This window comes from Frieseomelitta varia, unplaced genomic scaffold (assembly GCF_011392965.1).
Source record: "Frieseomelitta varia isolate USP_RPSP 00005682 unplaced genomic scaffold, Fvar_1.2 scaffold_316, whole genome shotgun sequence".
NCBI lineage: Eukaryota > Metazoa > Arthropoda > Insecta > Hymenoptera > Apidae > Frieseomelitta > Frieseomelitta varia.
The window spans coordinates 40,518-49,939 of NW_025110053.1; the positions used below are offsets into that span (position 1 = coordinate 40,518).

Genomic DNA, 9,422 nt, shown 5'->3' on the forward strand with positions numbered 1-9,422 from the left:
CCGCCGTGTATTGCACGTGCTCGAGATGGTATTAATTAAAGAAAAAGAAAAGAGGGGATGTGATTTAATTAAAATGGATAATATGGAAACTGATCGCGAGTGATAAGAGGCAAGACGATTCGGAAGAGATTTGATTAGTATTGAAGTTAGGGAATTATATGATGTCTAACGTAAGAGCAATCGAACTCTGGATTTTTAACATCTTTGATTATGTGTTTCTGGCAAAATTGAAGGATCTGAATGTAAAATTATAGTAACGAATGTAACTGAATATAGAATTATAGTATTTATATATTATATAAACACTATAAATAAATTACAGTAAAGTAAAATATAGTAAAATTTTTAATATCTGTTATGGCGTCTTTAAATCTGAACAGTATCGACAGAGGATCTGGAAAAATAATTTTTATACATGAAATTTTTAGCAGAACTCGAGAAATTTCAAGTGATTTAAATTTATCAAGTGTCTGAATAATATCTGATAAAGTTTAATATTGTTGATAAAGAATTCATAAAATTTTTAATATCCTTGTGTTGAGTTTTAATCGTGTCTTTAGAAAAATCAAGGAACTTGAGTAATACTTGATAAATCTTAATGACATCAACAAAGAATCAAAGAAGCAACCTGCAAAATTGTGAAAATAAAAATTAATAAAATTTAGTGATTCTAATCAATTTTGTTAACTATTGAAATACGTTTAATTAATAGTTTCTGTTTCTCCTCTTTGCGTTTGTTACTATATATATTATGTTAATACTTAAATATTGAATAAAATACTTCGTATTATTATACTTAATATTATATAAATTTATAAATTACTATTTTATACATTATAATTATAGTATTTTATAATTATAAAATTTTAAATATTTCAAAAATTTTATTTTATTTTAAAAATTTTAAATATTATTTTATAAATTATAATAAGTGTATCATTGTAATATTATAATATTATATTAATACTTGAGTATTGAATAAAATACTTCGTATTATTATACTTAATATTATATAAATTTATAAATTATTATTTTATACATTATAATTATAGTATTTTATAATTATAAAATTTTAAATATTTCAAAAATTTTATTTTATTTTAAAAATTTTAAATATTATTTTACAAATTATAATAAGTGTATTATTGTAATATTATATTAATACTTGAGTATTAAATAAAATACTTCGTATTATTATACTTAATATTATACAAATTTATAAATTATTATTTTATACATTATAATAAGTGTATTATTGTAATATTATAATATTAACACTTGAGTATTGTATAAAATATTTACAGTGTAATAAACTAATTAACCATTTTATATCAATACATTGATATTGAAAAACAATACTTATTAATACTTATAGATTACACAGACTTATAGACTTATAGCCAGACTTATGGATTACACAATTTATAATTTTTGTTAGAAATTTTATAGACACGAAACAAACGTGTTTTCAATTTAAAAATTTAAATGATTCCTCGAGAATCTCCTCTGTTTCTTCACTCTACACAATATTTCTGATGGAAATTTTATACTTTGGCAGTCTAGAATTTGCAATTAAATCTCTTTGCTAATTAATATTCAGGCATTTCGAAACAGAACGAAAGATTTCTTTTATTAAAAAAAAAAAAAAAAAAAAAAAAAACATGACTTGAATTTCTTCCGTATGATCATAGCTTGGAAGACAATGTACGGGAAAACAGTATGCGAACCTTCGACTCGTTTCTATTCTGCCAGATCGATCGCGTTACTTGCAGCTTTCCTAACCTTTAAAAAACAACCGACTGAGTCCTCCGTGCTCTTAACCATCGCGTTTCAAGATTCCCCCACGTGAATCTCCCATCACCCTTGAAGCACGCCGGCCCTCGGGCGCGTTAATTTTGCCCGGCGAATTGATTTCGACCCTGGTCGTGGCTATAGCCCGTCCGTTCTCGTAGCCCGTTCCTGCATTAACTCTCTGCCCAGTTAGATCGAAGTTGCGAACCGCCAAGAGGGAGAGCCCCGGGATCAGTGAGAGGAACGAGAGTCAGTGAACGAGGGAGGGAATAGGAGAGGTATGTACGTGGTTTTAAAGGGAACGTGTTGGATACACGGAGCTTCGGAGAGGTTATGGCTGCGTGAGCGAATGAAAAAAAAAAAAAAAAAAAAAAAGCAGGAAATGATACAGATCGAAAAAAGAAAGAAGAAACGATGGATGTTTTACGATGTCACGGAATTAGAAAAATTCAAAGCTGAACGTGAAGAATACAGAACTTGAGAATACAAGGACGTAAAATTGTCGAAGAACAGGTGTATCTATAAGACTTTTGCAATGGACACTGTAGCTATATGCGTTTAAAAATATATATTGATGGTTAGTACTTTTTTTTTTGTGACTAAGCGTCGTTTCAATGATATAAATAATGCGAAGACAAGTTTAAAATACCTTGCTTCCGGTATTGATAAATTTCGCAAGTTTCTGAAACAAGTAACGACACTTGTGAAAAATATTTTCCTTTTTAGTATTTGTGATACACGACACGTAATCAATAATACGCGACTAATTTAAAATTCAAAATCTCCTCCGTGTCGAGCTTTCATTCCCATCTGCGTTATTAAACTCACGTTTCGTCTCTATGTTCTTAGATCCATCGTAGAAAGAAAAGAAACCCCAACAACAGTCGGGACAAGGAAAGCGACATTGGTGAAACGCAGCGGACAAAAAGAAATAGAAAATGACAGGAAAACGAGAGACGAAATAAAAGATAAATAGAGTGAGAGCGGGTAAAGAGAGAAAGGATAAAAAAAAAAAAGATACGATAGGGCGGAGGAATGAAAATGCGAACAGATAGAGACAAGGTAGGAGAAAGGGGGAGGGGAAAAAACAGAGTGAGAGAGAGAGAGAGAGAAGCAACGACGCGTGAGAGACGAAGAGGAAGAGGGTTTATGTTCCAAAGCCCACAACCCACCCCCTATAAATTCAGCCAAAGGGGGGGGGGCGGAGGGAGATTTCCATTAAAGGGAAACTGTCGTTGCGGGAGTGTTTCTGTCGAGCAGCTTAAAGTTGGATGGAACGTTCCGACCTAACCTATAGGGTCACGAAGATATGAGCATATCTCGCTTTAAAGCCAACTCGAATTCTATCGCATCCCGCCCCCGCCAGACCCTCGTGGATTACTCCCCATCTTCTGCGCGCGATTTCTCCTCGTTTCTTTCTTTTTTTCTTCTCGTTGCTCTTGCGACCCTCGTGCAGAGAGAGACGCATCTCTGACGCTCCACGAATCGCCCGAACACCGAGGGTGTCGAGAACGCGGACAGGGATTCCCCGTCGATTGGAATGGCATCGTCGCAAATTAGAGGCTACTCCCTTTGGCCAAGGCAATGCTGTATTATGGGATTCTGCGACATGATCAAGAGGGGCCCTGGTAACCACGGTAGCGTTACGGATCGATCGGTAATACCGCGATCGATAATGCGTCCCCGCAACGTGTTCCAACCAAAGCTGATGGTACATATTATGGCCGGCGAGAATGAACTTTGTTATGTGTTTGAAGGGCTGAATTTTCGTTTTAAACCACCCTAAATCCAAGGATATTTCGTTCAATTGCATCGTATCTGCTTGTACTGATTAATTACGTTCAATTTCGAGTACGAACTTTCCAAACGAATATAAAAAAAAAAAAAAAACGCTTCATTGGGAGCTGGGGGAGCTCATCACTTTTCCTAGCAATTGTAACCTCTAAATTCAAAATAGACGTTCTTGAATTTCGATTGATCGAAGAGAAAGGGGAAAAGAAGAGGGTGAAATATTTAAGGTGGTCTAAAGCAAATTTTAACTTGAGCATGGTTCAGTATAATGAGAATGCACGGGCGTGGAAATCGGGTTTCCCTTTTTTGGAAAATTTTTATCACACTCCACGTGTACTGTGCGATGTGTGTACGTGGCGCACGTTGTGACGATTTTCACACTTGTGCATTCTCCCTGTTATGCAATCAATGTAAACTTGGTCCCAACGCCTCTTCGCCGAAATATGAACGGACAGTAGAAAACTTATCATCTACGTATGTAATGCGTTAATTACGTAATACTGTAATGAATAGGTGGGGGAAGAAAAAAAAAAAAAGGAATTGAAGCGTGTATATGTAACTGCAATAGGTATGCGGACATGGTCTGGCGTATCGACCGAGGTTCATACAGATTTACTAAGAGGAACTGCTTATTCGTTTGAAAATCAATTGCGATTGTAATTCAACGATTCGTGAAAACGCGACGAACAAAGAGTATACGCACGAATAGAAAGAAAAAAATTCATTTGGGACGTAACGTGAAAAAAAAAAAAAAAAAGAGATTGTATAATCTGAGAATAATTGTGATCGATAATTACAATTCAATAATTATAATCATTGTAATAATATTAATAATCGCAATAATAATAATAATAATAATAGTAGTAATAGTAATAATGATAATGATGATAATAATAATAATAATGAGTAATAATAAATGATTGTGATAGTAGTAGCAGTAGCGTCCATATTAATAGTATATAATGTTTGGTATGGTTATTTTCGCATCTGTACAATATGTGATTCGCTCATGACGGACATCGCTTTTTTCTGAATCATTGAAAGCTCGTCCAATCTTTGCTTTGCATACAGAAATTCATGTCGCATTTTGGTTGTTTGACAAATATGTCCTCGACAACTACAATCTATTTCATATTTCGATAAACTTAGCAGTAAATTAATAATAATAGTAACGTAATGATAATAGCAATGACCGATGACAATGATACGATAATAATTAACAACAGTAACTAACCAACAAATTAAATGTATCGTGATGCAATTAAAATTGAAAATCGGGCGTGTAGAAAAAGAAGAAATAATGGTACTAGGCAGCAGTAACAGCGACGATGATCAGTTCGAGAGATAACATGTACACAAAAAAAAAAAAACTGGTCGCACGAAACGCTGCTGAAAACGATACCCAATTGTCATACGTTATTTTTCACTACCTAGCTAAATGGAACAGTGGAAAGAAGAAAAGAAGAAAAAGAAGGGAGAGAAACGCAAAGAAGAAATGGTATAGAGGATGGAAGGGAGAGAAGTCGATATATTTTCTTTTTAAGTGTAATGTAGCGTTTTTTTTTTATACACCGTGTATAGAAGCGAAAAATTCTCATCGATGACTTTCGAGGAATTTTTATAATTTTCACGCGCCGTTACGGAAGACTGATGGAACGCTTTTGATCACGTGATTCTTCCGAATTTCATACTACATACGAAAACTAATACTAATATATATATATATATACATAGAAAGAAAAAAATAATTCTGAAAAATTTCTTCGACAAGAAATTAGAAAAAGAGCACCACTCTCTCGCTAGAAAAAATATTTTTCCTTCGCGAACAGAAAAAGAAAAAAAAGGAATAACAGAGAGATTACTCTAAATTGATGGCATGCTTGTACTACATGTTACGTGTCGCGAAACGATCCAGCGAACGTCATTGTATTTCTTCGTGTTTCTTCATCGTTGTTTCGAAAGAGAGCTTGCTAATTACATTGGTAAACTGCGAGTAACAAAACGTGTATGGTTTGAACTACCAAAATGATTAGAACGACCAACTTGATGATCTCTGTCGGATATTTTGAGACTCAAACGATTCTTTGTAAAGTACATAAATAAAAAGCTTGTGTCACAAGGATTTTGCTTTAATTTTATATTTCGGGTGAAAAATTTCACGCTTCTTCTCGTCGGTAAGTTCCAGCGTTAAATGCGTAGAATGATGATCAATGCGTTTTGCTTTTTCTGTAGATCGTTTGATTTATTGCTATTTCGGTCAATTGTGGAAACAAGGTGGTGGTGTCAGGTCACTAAATATGATTTTCCTCGGTTTTCATTATTTTTGATTCACGCGTGCTTGTTTGGGCCAACCGTGCGATAATTGCCACGTATGTACGTATATAATACTTTTCTTTTCTTTTTTTTTTTTCTAAGTAATACTAGATTCTATCCCAAGGTAGATTTGCAAATGGAAATTTTCGCTTTGGTTCGTCGATTTTTTTTCTTTTTCGGAAGTAGAGAAGGAGGGGAGGGGGGAGGGGAGGGGGAGAGAAAAAAGTGGCAACGATAGAAAACGCGCGAGTCCGAAAGGAAAGAGGCCGAAATCGATCGTTGTTACTCCATGCGAGGACGCCACCGACGGTCTTCGAAGATGAATACTTCAACAAACGACAGCCTTCGATATGCATAAATCAGTTGAACGCGCAGCTGGCCTCAGCAACACCAACGACGCCAACAGCCACCGAGTTTGAACGCGCGAGTTCAATTATTACACGCGTTCTAAAGCTAAGCACTTTTCCTTTATCCTCAAAGTAATCGAGAATCGAAGCAACGTATATATGTATATACATGAATGTGTGTATGTGTGTGTGTGTGTGTGTGGACAACGTTTTCTTTTTCTTTCTGCGATTGGAACACGTAGGATACATGTCTAATGTATAATGCATATGTGTGTGTATGTGTGTGTGTAAATGAATACATCTTCCTCTCTCTCTCTTTCTCTATATACAAATTATATATGAGCTTATATATCGTTAATATGTCTAAAAGCAAAACTCGGGCGAACTTATTACACACGTCGGAACAATTACTTTTGGTACTGTTTCGTGACCAGTTCCTGATTGTAACAAAACTTCGCTTTGTCATTCGCGGCTCTTCTCTCATCAGACGTTTTCGTTTCTCCGGCAGAAAGAAAACCGAGTTTCGTTCAGTTGTCGAGTTTTCGGGACGTTTCCAGGAACCGATCACGGATCTTCCTGCCGCGACTCGGGGGACTTATGTTCCAAGGTACGCGTTAGTGGGTTAGGTTTTTCCTCTTTATGCTACCTTAATCTCTAAGCGTATCAAGGGACGGAGCGTTGGACGGGCCAAGGTTACCACGACCGAAAATCGATATCGTCGGCGATCGAGGGGACTCGAATGAAAAAAAAAGAAAAAAAAAAAGAAAAAAAAAAAAAAAAAAAAGAGAGAAGAGGAATTATTCACATAGAGGAAATATTACATTTTGGTCGTGTGCCCATTTTCCCCGGTTGGAAAATTTTGAAAACTGTCTCGGTCGAGAGAAAATCTCTCTGCACAAGCAAGAGAAAGATGCTAACAACGCTGCAATTTGTTTCTTTTTTTTTTTTTCGTTTTAATCGTAATTTTACAGTAAATGAAAGTGAAACTATAATAACGTAAGAGAGGGAGAACATTTTTTTTTTTTTTTTTTTTTTTTTGAAACAAGTGCAGGATAGACCGGCTCTCCTCTGACAAAGATCTGTTCGGCGTTAGCCTCCTTTCCCCAATCGAACGCTCATCCCTTTTGACAACTTCACTCTCTCTCTCTCTCTCTCTCTCTCCCTCTCCCTCTCTCTCTCATTCTCACACTCTCACGGACTTAAGCTAGTAAAAAAATGTGAGCCTTCCTCGTTTCCTCTCCTACCCGCGTCTGAAATGCGACAAAGAGGGCGAGCGTGCGAGACGCGTGGAGAAAAGTGATATGTGTTCTCTTTATAACGCATCTAGGAAAAACCAACGCTCTCTCTCTCTCTCTCTCTCTCTTCTTACCTCTCTTGTCCATCTTTTCTGTATATACGTATACCACAGCAACACAAACACACACACACACACACATACTCGAGCTTTTGATATTGTGTTCGATAAATGAGCCGGGTTCGCGCGACGCAGAACGACGCGAATGAGGGAAAAAGAAAAAAAAAAAAAAGAGCTGGCGATCGATAGAAACGAGATGGAGTACGAGCAAGAGGCAGACAGCAGGGGGCGAGGATGATCGACTTTCGATTTCGTTCATCTTTTTTTTGCACGAGACAATAAAATACAGGCGATCGTTAATTTCGATGTCCCCTTCTAGCGGATAAAAATAAAAAAAAAAAAAACGAAAAGAAAAGAAAAGGATGGAAGAGATGATGAAAGTAAAGGTGATAGGGAGGATATGTCGACGATCTGCCTCTGTCTCTGTCGATGATGCGCCATGTGGTTTGCTTTCCCAGACGCGCGTCATTCGCGTCCCAAGTCGACTCGCCTCGCGAACGCAGCCCACCGACTTGTACAAATCTACTAAAAAGTACATACAATTTTACGTATATGCGATTGCACGGACGAGTTTTACGAATATAAATCGACCTGTTCTCATCGTGTGTCCATCGGGTTTGTTAAAAAAAAGAAAAAAAAATCGATCGACTTTAACAACAACAATAATAATAATAATAATAACAATAATAATAATAACACGGCATGCACGTGTAAAATCACAATTAAGTTCATCGTTGACTGGAAACTAACGTGAAATTTAGAACTGAAACGATCTCTACCAAAAAAGGACCCTTTTACGATCCCCATTTTAATTTTAAGTTTCCCATTTTACGATCAACTATGTTGTACATTATATAAATACACAACGATGAAACACTTCGATTCGTTTCAGCCACGTTTGTCGTCACGCGGTTTGAAATACACGGTTCCTCCGTGTATTTTACGCACAACACAACACGTGACGACGAGTATAAGAAACTTTCTTCTTCCTTTTCTTTTTTCTTTTTTTTTTTTTCGAAACGTTCGACAGTCGTTCGATTTTTCCTTTTCTCCCTTCCTTTCTTTACTTTTCTCTCTCTCTCTCTCTCTCTCTCTCTCTCTGATTTGCTCGTCGACTCTCCATCGGCTGCTCCCCCTTTTGTAAGCAAAAGGTAAATAATTCCGTGATTCTCTTTTCCTTCGTCAACTTTTTTCGCGCGAGAACTCCCATAGTTTTTTCTCTTTCTTTTTCCATTTTTTTCCTCTCTCGATACACGGTCAAGTACAGCAAAGGCACGCGATAAGAAATGGAAGGACACAAGGTCAAAGAGGGTGCACGAACATGATGATCGCGGTGTCACGCGGTTTCTCTCCACGATTTTTTCGATTACATTTCTGACGACGACCACCAAGTTTTACATTTACATTTACATTCCCATCGAACCCGAAATCCAACTGGCCGTCGTACCGTACGGTTCGTTTCATTCAAACGCAATTCGGGATCGTGCGTCTTTCGAAAAGAAACGAAAGCGTAAGAAGAGAAACGAAAGAAAACTTGAACTTTGCGAGATTTTTGCCTAATTGGAGAGAAGAAAAAAAAAAAAAAAAAAAAACAAAGGAACAGAAAATCGATCGCAAGAAAATTTTATTACAGATTATTATTTATATAGCGAGAAACGTTTCTCGCGTAACAGAAAGTTCGTTCGTATTGATAATATTGAACGAGACATCGCTAACAAGGGGAAAAGAAAATCATTTTCCGAGATATAACAAACGCGTCTCTCTCTTTCCACGTGGCATCGTCTCGTTGAGATTAATAATAATAATATGAAAGCCCTTTTACTGAG

General features: G+C 36.3%; 1 long non-coding RNA gene across 1 annotated transcript; it reads left to right on the plus strand.

Annotated features, from left to right (window-relative positions):
• The first annotated feature begins 1,635 nt into the window (after positions 1 to 1,635).
• Positions 1,636 to 4,100, plus strand: LOC122529957. Its single transcript, XR_006306879.1, has 2 exons — positions 1,636 to 2,368; positions 2,641 to 4,100. It is a non-coding gene; the product is annotated as an uncharacterized LOC122529957 (long non-coding RNA).
• Positions 4,101 to 9,422: the final 5,322 nt, after the last annotated feature.